The sequence below is a fragment of the Neomonachus schauinslandi genome, chromosome 5 (genome assembly GCF_002201575.2).
Source record: "Neomonachus schauinslandi chromosome 5, ASM220157v2, whole genome shotgun sequence".
NCBI lineage: Eukaryota > Metazoa > Chordata > Mammalia > Carnivora > Phocidae > Neomonachus > Neomonachus schauinslandi.
In genome coordinates, this window is record NC_058407.1 from 84374591 (window position 1) to 84392828 (window position 18238).

At 39.9% G+C, this 18238-nt stretch overlaps 1 pseudogene; it reads left to right on the forward strand.

Annotated features, from left to right (window-relative positions):
* The first annotated feature begins 377 nt into the window (after positions 1–377).
* LOC110580804 overlaps positions 378–18238 on the forward strand; it is a 31719-nt pseudogene continuing 13858 nt past the window's right edge.

Genomic DNA, 18238 nt, shown 5'->3' on the forward strand with positions numbered 1-18238 from the left:
GTACTATGAAAGCTAGGTATTATCGCCTTTTACAGATGGGGAAATTGAGGCTCAGTTAAGTACTTAGCCTGAGCTGGGATGAGGACCTAAGATATAACTCAGGTCGTGTGACTCCAGCACACATGCCCTAACCACCCTGCTCAGCTACTAAGTTTGTAATTTCAATGGTGAGGAATATCCAAAAATCAGTAGGGAAACCTAAAACTAGTCATTGTATCTTTTTTTCCTTTCTTATAGCTTTGAGGAATTGGATTCTATAACCAATGAGCTACATGCAGTAGACCTTCAAATTCGGGAACTTCTGGAAAAGCAACAAGAGCTCATTCAGAAAAAGAACATCCTAACAAACCGAATAAAGCAGCATTTACAGGCTTCTGATGCTGGGAAAAGCAGTGAATGGGATTCTTCACCTGCTGCTTGGAAGAAAGGTTTATTCTGTTTTTCTTTGCAAGTTTTGTTTCTGCTTGTTTCTTTACGCGGGAGTTTAATCATTGTTCCTGGATCAGTGCTTTCCAGCGGCTTAGAGGGAAAATTGGCCACTCTTCAAGTGGCATGGGAAACCCGTAGGCAAACCATTCTTACCCATGTTCTTTTTAAATGAAGCTTTTCTTATTCAGACTTCATAATTTTTTTCCAAATATGGTTCTAGCAGCGTCAATCAATGCTTGGAAAAAGAAGATTCTTACCTAACTTTTCTAAGTTTTAACTAGAGAAAAATTAAACAAGAAAAAAAGATTCAAACTTCTTGCCAAAGTCTGGTTTATTTTCCTGCCCTAGTGAACACACCTTTCTTGATTCAAGATCTTGCTAAGCATCATGTTTATCACTGGCTGTCACATTATAATGGAATACTGTGACTCTAAAATTGCAATGCTTTTGTGGGCCTTGCTTTCCAGGGATTCACTTCTAAACAAGATATTTACATAAATTCTACATAATTGTTAACTTGATATTTGAGATTTTTATGGTATTTTGAATTCCCTTATCAACATTCAGACTGTTTTTTGAATACTTATCAAGCACCTTCCTCTTCTTTGTAGGTTAACTCTCAACTGGCAAATATTTATTTTTTTTGACATACTGTTTCTTATCATATATCATTAAATGCATTTTTGCTTAGCTTTATTAAACTAATTTTGAAATTGTTATTTCTGCTCTAATGTTTATTATTTCCCTTCTGCTGGCTTTAGGCCTTATTTGCTGTTCCTTTTCTAGCTCCTTTAGGTGTGAGGTTAGGTTATATATTTGAGACTTCTTGCCTCTTGAGTTAGGCCTGTATTAGAATATACTTCCCCCTTAGGACTGCCTTTGCTGCAATCCAAAGATTTTGGACTGTCGTGTTTTCATTTTCACTTGTTTCCATATACTTTTATTTCTTCTTAAATTTCCTGGTTAACCCATTCATTCTTTAGTAGGATGTTCTTTAACCTCCATGTATTTGTGGTCTTTCCAAATTTTTTCTTGTGGTTGACTTCAATATTCATAGTGTTGTGGTCTGAAAATATGCATGGTATGATCTTGATCTTTTTGGACTTGTTGAAGGGTGATTTGTGACCCACTGTGTGATCCATTCTGGAGGATGTTCCATGTGCACTTGAAAAGAATGTGTATTCTGCTGCTTTAGGATCAAATGTTCTGAATATATCTGTTAACTCCCTCTGGCCCAGTATGTCATTCAAAGCCATTGTTTCCTTGTTGATTTTCTGGTTACATGATCAGTCCATTACTGCAAGCAGGGTGCTAAAGTTCTTTAGTATTATTATGTTATTATCAATGAGTTTCTTTATATTTGTTAATAAGTGCTTTACATATTTTGGTCCTGCCAAGTTGGGGGCATAAATATTTACAATTGTTAGATCTTCTTGATGGATATACTACTTAATTATGATATAATGGCCTTCTTCATGTCTTGTTTCAGTCTTCAGTCTAAAATGTAGTTTATCAAGGGGTGCCTGGGTGGCTCAGTTGGTCAGGCATCTGCCTTCGGCTTGGGTCATGATCCCAGGGTACTGGGATTGAGCCCCACATGAGGCTCCTCTCCCTCTGCCACTCTCCCTGCTTGTGCACTCTCTCTCTCAAATAAATAAAACCTTTAAATAAAATAAAATAAAACCTAGTTTGTCTAGGGGTGCCTGGATGGCTCAGTCAAACATCTGACTCTTTTTCTTCTAATTTTTTATTGTTATGTTAATCACCATACATTACATCATTAGTTTTAGATGTAGTGTTCCATGATTCATTGTTTGTGCATAACACCCAGTGTTCCATGCAGAATGTGCCCTCTTTAATACCCATCACCAGGCTAACCCATCCTCCCCCCCCCCTCCCCTCTAGAACCCTCAGTTTGTTTTTCAGAGTCCATCGTCTCTCATGGTTTGTCTCCCCCTCCGATTTCCCCCTTTATTATTCCCCTCTTGCTATCTTCTTCTTTTTTTTTTCTTAACATATATTGCATTATTTGTTTCAGAGGTACAGATCTGAGATTCAACAGTCTTGCACAATTCACAGCACTCACCATAGCACATACCCTCCCCAGTGTCTATCAACCAGTCACCCCATCCCTCCCACCCCACCCCCACTCCAGCAACCCTCAGTTTGTTTCCTGCAATTAAGAATTCCTCATATCAGTGAGGTCATATGATACATGTCTTTCTCTGTTTGACTTATTTCGCTCAGCATAATACCCTCCAGTTCCAACTGCGTCGTTGCAAATGGCAAGGTCTCATTCCTTTTGATGGCTGCATAATATTCCATTGTATATATATACCACATCTTCTTTATCCATTCATCCGTCAATGGACATCTTGGCTCTTTCCACAGTTTGGCTATTGTGGACATTGCTGCTATAAACATCGGGGTGCACATACCCCTTCGGATCCCTACATTTGTATCTTTGGGGTAAATACCCAGTAGTGCAATTGCTGGATCGTATAGTAGCTCTATTTTCAACTTTTTGAGGAACCTCCATACAGTTTTCCAGAGTGGCTGCACCAGCTTGCATTCCCACCAACAGTGTAGGAGGGTTCCCCTTTCTCCGCATCCCCGCCAACATCTGTCGTTTCCTGACTTGTTAATTTTAGCCATTCTGACTGGTGTGAGGTGGTATCTCATTGAGGTTTTGATTTGGATTTCCCTGATGCTGAGCGATGTTGAGCACTTTTTCATGTGTCTGTTTGCCATTTGGATGTCTTCTTTGGAAAAATGTCTGTTCATGTCTTCTGCCCATTTCTTGATTGGATTCTTTGTTCTTTGGGTGTTGAGTTTGATGAGTTCTTTATAGATTTTGGATACTAGCCCTTTATCTGATATGTAATTTGCAAATATCTTCTCCCATTCTGTTGGTTGTCTTTTGGTTTTGTTGACTGTTTCTTTTGCTGTGCAAAAGCTTCTTATCTTGATGAGGTCCCAATAGTTCATTTTTGCCCTTGCTTCCCTTGCCTTTGGCGATGTTTCTAGGAAGAAGTTGCTGTGGCTGAGGTGAAAGAGGTTGCTGCCTGTGTTCTCCTTTAGGATTTTGAGGGACTCCTGTCTCACATTTAGGTCTTTCAACCATTTTGAGTCTATTTTTGTGTGCAGTGTAAGGAAATGGTCCAGTTTCATTCTTCTGCATGTGGCTGTCCAGTTTTCCCAACACCATTTGTTGAAGAGACTGTCTTTTTTCCATTGGACATTCTTTCCTGCTTTGTCAAAGATTAGTTGACCATAGAGTTGAGGGTCCATTTCTGAGTTCTCTATTCTGTTCCATTGATCTATGTGTCTGTTTTTGTGCCAGTACCATACTGTCTTGATGATGACAGCTTTGTAATAGAGCTGGAAGTCCGGAATTATGATGCTGCCAGCTTTGCTTTTCTTTTTCAACATTCCGCTGGCTATTCGGGGTCTTTTTGGTTCCATACAAATTTTAGGATTATTTGTTCCATTTCTTTGAAAAAAGTGGATGGTATTTTGATGGGGATTGCATTGAATGTGTAGATTGCTCTAGGTAGCTTTGACATCTTCACAATATTTGTTCTTCCAATCCATGAGCGTGGAACATTTTCCCATTTCTTTGTGTCTTCCTCAATTTCTTTCATGAGTATATTATAGTTTTCTGAGTACAGATTATTTGCCTCTTTGGTTAGATTTATTCCTAGGTATCTTACGGTTTTGGGTGCAACTGTAAATGGGATGGACTCCTTAATTTCTCTTTCTCCTGTCTTGTTGTTGGTGTATAGGAATGCCATTGATTTCTGTGCATTGATTTTATATCCTGCCACTTTACTGAATTCCTGTATGAGTTCTAGCAGTTTTGGGGTGGAGTCTTTTGGGTTTTCCACATAAAGTATCATATCATCTGCAAAGAGTGAGAATTTGACTTCTTCTTTGCCGATTTGGATGCCTTTTATTTCTTTTTGTTGTCTGATTGCCGTGGCTAGGACTTCTAGTACTATGTTGAATAGCAGTGGTGATAGTGGACATCCTGACCTTAGGGGGAAAGCTCTCAGTTTTTCCCCATTGAGAATGATATTCGCTGTGGGTTTTTCATAGATGGCTTTTATGATATTGAGGTAAAACATCTGACTCTTGATTTCAGCTCAGATCATGATCTCAGGGTCGTGAGATCCAGCCGCATATCAGGCTCCACACTCAGTAGGGAGTCTGCTGAGATTCTCTCACTTCCTCTGCCCCTCCCCCCACGCACGCTCTCTCCCCTCTCTCTCTCTCTAAAATAAATAAATATTTTTTAAAAAGTCTAGTTTGTCTGATATAAGTATGGCTATCTCAGCTTTCTTTTGATATCTATTAGCATGATAGATGGTTCTCTATCCCCTCACTTTCAATCTGTAGGTGTTGTTAGGTCTAAAATGAGTCTCTTGTAGGCAGCATACAAATGGGTCTTGTTTTTTTTTTTATATCCATTCTGAGACCCTGTGTCTTTTGATTGGAGCATTTAGTCCATTTACATTCTGAGTGATTATTGAAAGATATGAGTTTAGTGCCATTGTGTTACCCGTAAAGTTGGTGTTTCTGGTGGTGGCCTATGTACTTTCTAGTCTTTATTGCTTGGTTTTTTATATTTTTGAATGATTAAAAAAACCAAAAGAAGAAGCATACTTTGTGAAGTGTGTAAATTATATGAAATTTAGATTTCAGTGTCCATAAAGTTTTATTGGAACACAGCCATGCTTGTTCATTTACATGTTGTCTACCACTGTTTTCACACAATAATGGCCGAGGAGTTGTGATATTGTATGGCCCACAAAGCCTAATATTTACGATCTGGCACTTTACAGTAAACATTAGCTGACTTGTTTTATATTATCTATTAGGAAATAGTAAGCAAGAATTTCTAATTATGCAAGATAAGTAAATATAAACGGTACATTACTAACAAGGTACCCTTTCTCTGTGGAATTTCACCTGTTTGAGAATGGACTCTCTTACCTTCATCTGTTGAATAAGCATTTCCTAGCTATTCTTTTTTTAAAAAGATATTATTGAAATTTCCAAAAGTATAGAAAAGTAGAATTGTAATAAAACTGCCAAGTATCCATTAACTACTTTTAACAATTATCAACATATGACCAATCCTTTTTCATTTATATGCCCGGAATTTTCCCTCCCTCCTCCCTCTTGGTTTGTTTATTTGAAACAATTCTCAGACATCATATCATTTCAGTTGTAACTCCTTCAGTATGTATCAGAAAAATATAATGACATCATCACACCTAAAAAATTTAATATTGATTCATTAAAATCATCAAGTAAAAATATTCACATTTCTCTGTCTCATCAAAACTTAGTTTTCTTTTTTTAAATTGTGGTCCAGAATAGATTCATGGTTTATGTTATATTTTGGTGATATTTCTGTAGGTTTCCCTTATTTCCTGTTTGTTTCCCATGTAAATTTAAATTATTTCTTGAAGAAATCAGGGTCTTTGACTTATAGTTTGCTATATCCTAGTTTTTCTGATAACTTCCTTGTGATGTTGTTCATTTTGTTCCTTTTAGTTAGATTTAGAAGCTTGACTGTATTTGGCCTTTTTCTTTTTTTTTTCAAGAGTATATTTCCCATGGCATGATTCAGGAGGTACATCATAACCTGGTTATTTTGTGTGATGTTAAGCTTGGACAGTGGGTTTGGGTGATATCTGCCTATTCTATTATTGTCAAGTTCTCTGTCACCTTTTCATCTAATGGCTTTAGAGCTGCTGATGATTATTGTCTGCCTTAAAGAATGGCTTTAATTAGGGGCTTCCAAAGTGATGATTTCTCGTTCTGTCACTCCTTATATCAGCTAGACTTTTTCTATAAAGAACTTGTTCCTTGTTAACTCCTTGCAGATCAAAAATTCTTTCCCTTTCTTTACTGTTTTTCAGAAAGAGATGCTTTCCTGACATTTCTAACTGGGGTCAATAAGGTCTATTTTTTTTTTTTAAATATCATTATAAACTTATGGATATTTAACATATTTGATGGATTTTAATCCATATTATTCTTTGTTATGCTGAAATAGTCCTGTCTTTGGGCAGTGAGCATCTCTTCAGGTTGGCTCCTGAATCTTTTTTCTTCACCCCATAGTTTTTGACTCCTTGCTTGCTTTTAGGAGAAGTTACTCCCTGCTCATTTTGCATATTTTCCTCTGGACCTGGTGTCAGCCAAATCTCCAGGTAGCCGTGGTTCCTTTAGTTTTTCCCATCTATTTCTGTTTTATTTAAATTCTCATGTCTGAACTGCTCTCCTATTCAACAGGATGAATATGGAGAACATTTTTTTCTACTACTGTACTTCCTTAACCCTGAAAAAGAGAGTAGTAATAATAGAAAGTAGCTAGAAGTTGCAGATAATTAGACGTTCATGCCACATCACTGCTGTTTGAAAAATTGGAGATGGAAAAAAGAGAAAGGATGGGTCAAGGTCAAGTCCAGTTTTCTGTTTGCTTTCACTAGCAGTTCATAGGATGTGAATATAACTTTTTTTTTTTTTCCACCTCTCCATTTCTGAGGAAATAGCCTTATATTTGCTTCCCTAAGATTTCTGGGGCATTTAAGGACCAGTTGAAGTATTTAATACACTTTAGCCATTTCTTAATAAACTTAAGGATATCTCAAGGAATTTGCTGGGACAATGAAAGCAGTTTGAACATTGTCTATCACATCCACAGTTGTTTCTTTATACTTGTTTTGTTCCTAATTAGGTTAGAAAGAAAAATATGACCCTAATGTGCTAAATATTTTATGAAATAGAGCACTAAGAACCCAATAATTGTGAGCTTTTAAGATGTATTTTTATTATATAAGAGTGTATATTTTATATTACAAAATCTTAATGAATAGGATGCTTTACAAAACCTAAAGAGATTGAGTAGATTTGATAGCATCATTAAAGTAACTAGCTAATCAAGAATAAATTTTGTTCAGGTATATGAAGTGATCACAAATACAATGTTAAAATTAATAAAACCCAACTTTATAATCATCCCTGTTGCATTTAGTTCATATTTTGGCATTTATTATGAACAATTTAGAATTATGTCTTCGTAGAGTAAATACTTGGAGTGTTTTCATTTTTATTTTTTGTTTTTTGTTTTTGTTTTTGTTTTTTTTTTGTCAAATGAGATTATTCTTTTATCAACATTTGGGTACAAGTAAACAACTAAAATGCTATTTACAGTTGCCCTAAATTTAGTACTGGCACGTGGTCTGTTTTAATGAACTCAACATCTGCTAAAACAGTCCAAGGCTGTGGCTTGAGTAACGAGCATCTTCATTTACTGCTTAGTATCCCAGTCTACTAGCTTATTTCCATCATTGTGTCTGTTTTTGCTTTCAATAGGAGCATGTGAAATGGGTTCATGCTGAAATGGTAAATAAAAACTCCAAGCTAAAGCTAATTTATGTGACCCCAGAGAAAATCGCAAAAAGCAAAATGTTCATGTCGAGACTAGAGAAAGCCTATGAAGCCAGGAGATTTACCCGGATTGCTGTGGATGAAGTTCATTGCTGTAGCCACTGGGGACATGATTTCAGACCCGGTATGTATGATGTATCTAGAACACTCCTTGATACTAGGGACTATTTTCTTACTCACTTACATGATGGAAATCCCTGCTTCCATTAAAATTATTTCCTCAGCCATTTATTACTCATTTTCTCTTGCCTTAATATAAGGAGAACCAAGAGGCAGAGTCTTCAATGTCTTTACTACCCTCCAGGGTAGCGCTTAGTCTGATTGCCTTTATCCCTTAAAATGCATGTTTCTCAGCAACATGATTCTCTCCCACCTTTAGCCATAAAGGTTTACTGGCACCAGGTTCTCCCTCACATCCATTGGGGAATTCGTATCTGCTTTGGAGCTGTCTTCTTTAGTCATCAGTCAGGGTCTCTGGCATCCACTTCCAGGTCTATACCTAACTATCACCACTGGGTTACAGTGCTGTGGGGTATTTTAGTAACCCCGTTCTTTACTCCTCCAACCTAATCCTGCAGTCAGAGGCGGAAGCAGATCACCCCAGACTTGCTCTGTGCAAAACCACCTTAAATTTAAGAAATCCTGCTCATGATTTCAACCACAGTTCTTCTTGAACCTGCTTTCACACACATATGGACCCCTAGGGTCCCCTTTAATCCCTCCGTGTATTTGTCCACGGCTCTAAATGCCACCTGATGGTCACTCTCTCCTCCTTCCAGACTCTGCTGTTGCCACTTCTGTTTCTCGTGGATTGCTTGGCATTTTACCTGCCTCAGGCTCTGTGCCAGACTGAGCTGCTGGACCGCTCCCGGCTTCTGCTTCCCCCATTCATGCTGTTTCAGTACTAAATGCTGCCGGGAAAAAATTGCACAGCTGCATTCATTTCCACCTCAGGTCACTGTCATCAGACCCCGCTGTGCTTTTACTTGTTCCTGATGCGTCTCCTGTAAGCATTTCTCCCAGCAAGCTTTTCGTGCCTTTAACTTCCCTTTAGGTCCTACCTCCTACTTAGTGGACGCCTCCTGGTCCCCAGGAAATAGGTGCCAGCAGGTCTGGAGGTCTCCTCTTTCTCTTTCCGTACATTAGTAATCTTGTTTTCTCTTCTTAAGGTAAAAGAGACCATTTCTTGTAAGGGTTACCATGACTCCTCCCACTTCATCCTCTCCTGCCTTCTTAAGATCTCGCTCTGTCAAAGGCTTCACTCCTGCATTGTTTTTTAAAATTTTTTAAATTTAAAAATTTTTTTTAAAAAAGATTGATTGATTTATTGAGAGAGAAAGAGTGAGAGAGAGAGAAAACACAAGCGGGGGGAGTGGGAGAGGGAGAAGCAGGCTCTCCGCTGAGCAGGGAGCCCGATGGGGGCTCGATCCCAGGACCCTGGGATCATGACCTGAGCCGAAGGCAGACGCTTAACTGACTGAGCCTCCCAGGCACCCCATCTTTTTTTTTTTTTTAAGATTTTATTTATTTATTTAACTTGAGAGAGGGAGAGAGTGAGTGAGCAAGTGAGTGGGAGGGGGAGGAGCAGAGGGAGAAGGAAAAGCCAACTCTGCCCTGAGCCCGGAGTGCGTCACTGAGCTCCATCTCACAACCTGAGATCATGACCTGAGCCGAAATCAAGAGTCAGACACTCAACTGAGCCCCCAGGTGTCACTCCTGAATCTTAAGACTCTCTAAAAACAAAGAAACTGAAATAGCCTTCGACCTCTCCCACCCCTTTATGGTGTTGTCCTATTTCTGCTCTTCCTTTCGCCTCATCCTCTAAACTCACCATCTGTTTCTCACCTTCCTTCCTTTCTGAATTCACTGAGTCACTTCTGCCTCACAGGTGACCGTGGCCCCCCACTCCTCACTGGCTTAATCCAGGGGGCTCGTCTGCATTCCTCTTCCCGATTAACTTCCGGAGCAGGAGGAGCGTTTCCTGGTTCACCTGTCTCCTTGCCCCTTGCCCCTTGCCCCCGTGGTTCCTGTGGTTACTGTGACAGAGGCTTTGACATGGTTCCTCTGCATTCTCACTGCCTTTGTTGTCCTTCCTTTGCTGCCACCCTGAATGTTAGTGTTCCCTGTGGTTCTGATCTCTTCTCACCTTTTCTTACACTTCCCCAGACATGGTGGACTCGTGGCCTGAAGACACACAGTTCTCTACCTTCAGAATTATTGGGGGCACAGTTATTTTTTTTAATTTTGATTTAAATGCCTTAGGCAGTATATATATATTGTCCTTTAAACTGGAGACCCCACCATGTTAATCAGACTACTCCAAAGAGTTGTTATCTGTAGCTACTGAAAACACCAGGTTTCTCACCTTTGCCCTGTTTTTCCAGCCTCGGTGGTCTGATCACTTCGGATGAGAACCCTTGCTTGTGTGTTACCATCACTTGCATTGTCTCTGCAGATAAGCTGCCACTTGTCATCAGTTGTTCCCGTATCTAGTCCTCTTCCTCTTCAGCTGCAGATTTATGTTCCTAATTGTTTATTGGAAATGTGTACCCATCTTAAAAAAATTTTGAGATATTATTGATATGTAACATTGTTTTAATTGTATAAGGTAGGTATTTGATGTGTGTATATATTGGGATGTGATTATTACAGTATGTTCACTTATATCCTTCACCACACATAGTTACAAAATATTTTTGGTCCTCATGAGAATGTTTTAGATTTATTCCCTTAGCATCTTACAAAAATATAGTACAGTATTGTAACTATAGTCAGTAGGTTGCACATTACATCCCCAAGCCTCCTTGTATATTTAGAAGTTTGAATCTTTTGATCCCCTTCACCCATTTTGCCCACCCCCATCCCTCACCTCTGGCAACCACGAGGGTGTTCTCTGTATCTTTGAGTTTTTTTTTAAGATTCCACATATAAGTGATATCATACAGTGTTTGTCTTTCTCTGACTTATATCACTTAGCATAATGCTCTCAGGGTTCATCCATGCTGTTGGATGGATGAATGAAATGAATGAAAATAAGAAAAGAAAGACAAATAAGAAAATAAGAATTTTCTTATTTTTTATGGCCAAATAATATTCCATTGTGTATGTATGTATATATACATACCATATTTTCTTTATCCATGTATCAGTGCACACTTAGATTGTTTCTATCTTGGCTATTATAAATAATGCTGTAGTGAACATAGAGGTATAGATGTCTTTTCAAGATAGTGATTTTGTTTCCTTTGGATAATACCCAGAAGTGGAATTGTTGGATCATATGATAGTTTTAGTTTTAATTTTTTGAGGAACCTCCGTACTGTCTTCCATAGTGGCTGTACCAATTTATATTGCTACCAACAGTGCACCAGGGTTCTCTTTTCTCCCACGCTTGTTATTTCTTGTGTTTTTGACGATAGCCATTCTAACAGGTGTGAGGTGATATTTCATTGTGGTTTTGATTTGCATTTTACTGATGATTAGTGATACTGAACACGTTTTCATGCACCTATTGGCTATTTGTATGTCTCTCTGGAATAAAATGTGTTCCCAGATCCTCTGCCTATTTTTCACTCATATTTTTTTGAGGTTTTTTGCTATTGAGTTGAATGAGTTCTTTGTATAGTTTTTATGTTAACCCTTTATCAGATAGTTGCAAATATTTACTCCTAGTCCATAGGTTGCCTTTTCATTATGTTGATGGTTTCCTTTGCCATACAGAATCATTTTCTAGTTTGATGTAATCCCACTTATTTTTTGCTTTTGTTGCCTTTGCTTTTGATGTCAAATCCAATAAATGATTGCCAAGATCAGTGTCGGGAACTTATCCCCTATGTTTTCTTCTAGTAGTGTTATGGTTCCAGGTCTTATGTTTAAGACTTTAATCCTCTTTTTTTTTTTTTTTTAAAAGATTTTATTTATTTTTTTGACTGAGAGAGACATAGCGAGAGCAGGAACACAAGCAGGGGGAGCGGGAGAGGGAGAAGCAGGCCTCCCGCAGAGCAGGGAGCCCGATGTGGGACTCGATCCCAGGACCCTGGGATCATGACCTGAGCCGAAGGCAGACGCTTAACGACTGAGCCACCCAGGCGCCCGACTTTAATCCTTTTTAAGTTTATTTTTGTATATGGTATAAGGGTCCAGTTTCATTCTTTTGTACGTGGCTGGCTAGTTTTCCCAACACCATTTATTGAAGAGACTTGCTTCCCCATTGTATAGTCTTGACTCCTTTATCATAAATTAATTGACCATATATGTGTGGGTTTATTTCTGGGTTGTCTGCTCTGTTTTGTTGATCCATGTTTCTGTTTTTATGCTAGTACCATACTGTTTTGATAACTATAGCTTTGTAATATAGTTTGAAATCAGGAAGTTCAATGCCTCCAGCTTTTTCTTCTTTCTCAGGATTGCTTTGACTATTGGGTCCTTTTGTGGTTTAGGATGGTTGTTTCTAGTTCTGTGAAAATGCCTTTGGATTCTTGATAGGGATTACATTGAATCTGTAGAATCTATAGACTGCTCTAGGTATATGGAAATTTTAACAGTGTTAAGTCTTCCAGTTCATGGACGCAGAATATCTTTCCATTTATTTGTGTTATCTTCAGTTTCTTTTATCAGTGTCTTATAGTTTTTAATGTATAGGTCTTTTACCTCCTTGGTTAAATTTACCCCTCGATATTTTATTCTTCTTCATGTAATTGTAAATGGAATTGTTTTCTTTTCTCTAATGGTTCGTTATTAGTATATAGAAACACAACTGATTTTTGTATAGTGATTTTGTGTTCTGTTACTTTAGTGAATTTTAGTTCTAATTTTTGTTTTTGGTGGAATCAAGATTTCCTGTGTATAATTTCATGTCATCTGCAAATAGTGATGGTTTTATTTATTCTGTTTCAATTTGGTGCCTCTTATTTCTTTTTCTTGCCTAATTTCCATGGCTAGGACTTCCAATGGTATGTTAAATAACACTGGTGAGAGTGGGCATCCTTGTCTTGTTCCTGAACAGGAAGAAAAGGTTGGAAGTAATAAGCTTGAGAGGAGGGTCTTTGTGGAGCTGAAACTCTGACCTCTGAGGAGGCACAGCTCCCTGGTGCTGGTGTCTCTTAGAGGAGGCAGAGGTGGCGGGGGGGGACCTGTGATGAAGCGGGTTCCCCAAAGCTTGGAAAAATGGTCAACTGTATTCAGCTGCTCCTATGAAGACATAGTGCTGCAGTAGGGATGAAGAAACCTTCTGGGGTGATGTTCTTGAGAACACAAGCAAGCCCACATGAAGCAAAAAGGAAGGAGCAAGACCCTTCTTCCTCCCCCAGGCTTGTACTCTATCCTTCTAGGGCCAGCTGGCAAAGCAGAAATGGAGTGTGCAGATTCCCCGCTCTAGCACCACAGAGCAGGGTACAGAACGGTGGATGGAGTTGGAGCTGAGAACAAATAATAGCTCAAACTCTGGTACTTCTCTTCCTAAACTACCTGGCAGATCTTCTTCTTCTTCTTCTTCTTTTTTTTTTTAAAGATTTTATTTATTCATCAGAGAGAGAAAGAGACAGCACACACAAGCAGGGGGAGCGGCAGGCAGAGGTAGAAGCAGGCTCCCGCTGAGTAAGGAGCCTGACGTGGGGCTCAATCCCAGAACCCTGGGATCATGACCTGAGCCAAAGGCAGACGCTTAACTGACTGAACCACCCAGGCAATCCCATAGATCTTTGTACTTAGAATAAATTTCATATTCTTAACTGGGGTCTGTAAGGCAATATGTGGTCTGTCCCTGTTTGTCTCTACCCAATTTCCTATTCTTCCTTCCTCTCTGGTCATACTCCCACTACACTGGGCTTACCACTATGAGCCCTTCTCACTCTTGGATAATAACGTACTTATTAGTTTACTCTTTGTTTTGTCTGGTTTCTTTGCTTGAATTGTACTTCCATTTGCATAGCATCTTTGTCTTGTTCACCACTTAATCTTCAGTGCCTGGACAGTAAAGTCGACAAAACCAAAAGACAACTGGCAGAATGGGAGAAGATATTTCCAAATGTCTTATCAGATAAAGGGCTAGTATCCAAGATGTATAAAGAACTTCTGAAACTCAACACCCAAAGAACAGATAATCCAGTCAAGAAATGGACAGAAAACCTGAACATTTCTCCAAAGAAGACATCCAAATGGCCAAAAGACACATGAAAAAATGCTCCACATCACTCAGCATCAGGGAAATACATATCAAAACCACAACAAGATACCACCTCACACCAGTCAGAATGGCTAAAATTAGCAAGTCAGGAAATGACAGATGTTGGCGAGGATGTAGAGAAAGGGGAACCCTTGTGCACTGTTAGTGGGAATGCAAGCTGGTCAGCCACTCTGGACAACAGTATGGAGGTTCCTCAAAAAGTTGAAAATAAAGCTACTCTATGGCCCAGCAATTGCACTACTGGGTATTTACCCCAAAGATACAAAAGTAGTGAAACAAAGGGGCGCCTGCGCCCCAATTTTTATAACAGCAGTGTCCACGGTAGCCAAACTATGGAAAGAGCCCAGATATCCATCAACAGATGAATGGATAAAGAAGATGTGGTATATATACACAATGGAATCCTACTCTGCCGTCAAAAAAATGAAATCTTGCCGTTTGCAATGACGGATGGAACTAGAGGGTATTATGCTAAGTGAAACAAGTCAGTCAGAGAAAGACAACTATCATATGATATCTCTTATATGTGGAATTTAAGAAACAAAACAGGATCATAGGGAAAGAGGGGAAAAAATAAAGATGAAATCAGAGAGGGAGACAAACCACAAGAGACTCTTAATCACAGGAAACAAACTGAGGGTTGCTGGAGGGGAAGGAGGTGGGGGGATGGGGTAACTGGGTGATAGACATTAAGGACGGCACGTGACGTAATGAGCACTGGGTATTTTTTTTTTTTAAAGATTTTATTTATTTATTTGACAGAGAGATAGGGAGAGAGGGAACACAAGCAGGGGGAGTGGAAGAGGGAGAAGCAGGCCTCCCGTGGAGCAGGGAGCCCGATGTGGGGCTCGATCCCAGGACCCTGGGATCATGACCTGAGCCAAAGGCAGACGCTTAACGACTGAGCCACCCAGGCGCCCCGAACACTTTGTATTATATAAGACTGATGAATCACTGACCTCTACCTCAGAAACCAATAATACATTACATGTTAATTCATTGAATTTAAATTAAAAAAATGAAAAAAAAATCTTTAGTGCCTGGAGACATGCTTGACAGGAATAGATGAATCTTGGACTCTTTCCTTCCCCCTGCTCCCCACTCTGCCTCCTTTAGGCCCATATCCCAATTGTCACCAAGACTTATGGGGCTCTGGTTCTTGGGTTTCTATTCAGTCTCTTCCTTCTGCTCTATCCTCATTGTCATGCCTTGTTTCCTATTCTTACTGGGTCTCTGGTCTGCTGCTGCCATCTTTGAACTAATCTTCCTTTCTTTAGTCTTTGCCTCTTCCAGCCCATACTTTGCACTGCCACCAAAAGATGAATCTTTATATCCCTTGTGCGCTTTAAAAATTACATGGTGACTCATTTCCTATAGAATAAAGTCCTAGCTCCTTAGAGTCAATGGACCATGTTGTTCCCAGTCTTACTTAAGCCTGCCTTTTTATGCTCTTCAGGGTAACGGTATCAGTCAAGGTGCAGGCAGGGAAGCAGAGCTACTATGAATGGCAGGTGATCAGGGATTTATGTTAGGAAGCAGACCCCGTACAATGCTGTGAGGAGCAGGGGATGTGAAGGATGGAGGATCAGAGAAAAATCCCTGGTTTCCTGAAGCACTGGTGTGGGAGATCAACTGGAGCTTGTAGGGGAGTCCAACTGGCATGGCCAGTGCCAGAGGGAGCCACAAAGGGAGGCTCCTGAGATGTCTCTGGTAAGCGCTGTCCTCTGAGTAGCTGTCAGCACTGTGGGTCTGCTGCCAAGCATCTAGTGGGGCCCGTTGGTGGGTAAGGCCTACAGTTGGGAAGAAGAACTGAAGGAAGAATGGAAAAAAACCAGGACAAGCTAGAACTGGCTGGGCACCTCTGCATCTGTCCCTCATCCCATCTGCCTGGAGAGGTCTTCAGAGAGTCATGGCAGCTGGTTCACTTCTGCCTGCCCTACCTTGCACAAGGTCCTCTTTTGGGCCAGCCCTCACCTGGAGCCATACAGGGAACGTGGTTCCCAGCTTCCTAGAGTTGACAGTAGATGCACCCAGCTCGACACCCTGTGAGTTAGCCCGATGGACCTGCTGGCTGTTGTCTGATTATGACAGGTCATTTCATGCCGGCGTCTTTGCAGTGAATGTGCTTTGTCTCTGCCTGGTGGTTTCTTCTGCCCTTCCTAGTGAGTTTCTCATGTCCTTCAAGACCCAACTCAAATGTTAATTTCCTTGAAACCTTCACGACTTCCCCAACCACAACCTTCGCTGTTTTCATAGTAGTTCTCTAGCTTTGCATTTAGCAGTTTTGACCGCAGTTCCTTTCCACTTTCTCCAAGTAGTTCAAGTACTTAAGGACAACTCATCTAGTGATGGAAACGTTCATGACAAATATGAGCCCAGAATGGTTTCCTGGAAATAAGTTCTATAAAAACCAGCACATTCACCAAAAGCTCTGGTGTGATTTTGCCACACTTGGAGGATAGTGGTGGTAGCAGGGGTTTGGCTGATGGCCTCTTTTACCTCTTGTCAGTTGTAAGAGATTCCACACGCTATGGCCATTCCCACTGTCTCTTGGAGCCACTGGTCAGAGGGTGCAGACCAGCGCACAGCTTACTGGAAATGTGTTAGTATTCCCTCTCTTCAACAGCGAATTCTCCTGCGGGCCAGAACAGTGTTTCTGAAGAACCAGTTAGAAGTAGCCTGCTTACTCTGAAAGGCCAGGCAGCCAACTGCAGATTAGATATCTCGAGCTGGAGAAAGAAAATCCAGCAACCATTGCTTAACTGCTTAATGGTAAGATGTCATTTACTCCTTAAGGGTAGAAAGCGGGCCACTTGTTTTTTTCTTTTCCAGATTACAAGGCACTTGGTGTCTTGAAGCGGCAGTTCCCTAACACCACTCCAATAGGGCTGACTGCAACTGAGACAAGCCATATTCTGAAGGATGCCCAGAAAATACTATGTGTGGACAAGTGTTTTACTTTCATGGCTTCTTTTAATCGGCCAAATCTTTATTATAAGGTGTGTAACTTCTATGTCAGTTTGTTACTTTTGTGAAGGATTGCAGCTGAGGTTGCCTTTTCATTATGTTTATTTACATGAGTAACAGTTAACTCTGTTTAAAAGTTTTTAAAATCAGGAGGTGATTATAAGCAGATCAGTAATTAATGCTTTCTTCATGTATCTCTGTTGCTGCATAATCCTTGGCTGGGTTAAGTAAAAGACATCGCCTTGTGAAATTGATGCACATTCTTGTGCAGGTATGGAGGGAAGGTGAAGATTGATACCAAGGACCCTAATGACATCTCTATTGAAGTCATTTAAAAATAACTCAACATGGGGCACCTGGGTGGCTCAGTTGGTTAAGCGGCTGCCTTCGGCTCAGGTCATGATCCCAGGGTGCTGGGATCGATCCCCACATCAGGCTCCCTTCTTGGCGGAGAGTCTACTTCTTCCTCTCCCTCTGTCTGCCGCTCTGCCTACTTGTGTTCTCTCTGTCAAATAAATAAATAAAATCTTTTTAAAAAATACAACATTAATACGCCATTAAAGATTTGCTAATATTCTATTTAGATTATATAACTTAACAGCTGTTTTTTCATTGTTTCTCATCCTTTTAAGAATAGACAATATTTTTCTGAGTTTTCACTGAAGTTATTAATGCCATGTTTTATGTTTTTATAAAAATAGCATCAGAAAATAAAAATGTCTCCATCTTTTTAAGTTGTTCACTGCTCCTGTGCCCCCTCATCCCTGGCAAATTCACAACTAAGGATCAAGAAGAGCCTGGGAGGTGGCAGGGTCAGAGGAGGTGAATATAAGAGTAAGAGAAAAAGCACTGTGCCCATAAAAGCATGGCACCCTGAAAATTGTAAGCAAATGGCTACATGGATGGTCCTATTAATATACTGTGTAATAAGTTAGCTTTTTCTTAGATTTGGCAGAAGCCCTCCAACACTGAAGTTTTTATAGAGGGTATTGTAAAGGTCATTAATGGGAGATACAAAGGGCAGTGAGGTAATATGAAAACAAACCAACTTTGAAGACTCAGAACTTTTGAAAAGTAATTAATATTACACTAATCTACCAATGAATGATTAGCAGCCAAAAATACTAGTATATGGCAGAAGATACTTGAAAATGGTATGATAAAATGAATTTGCTTGGTGATCTTAGAAATTGGGTG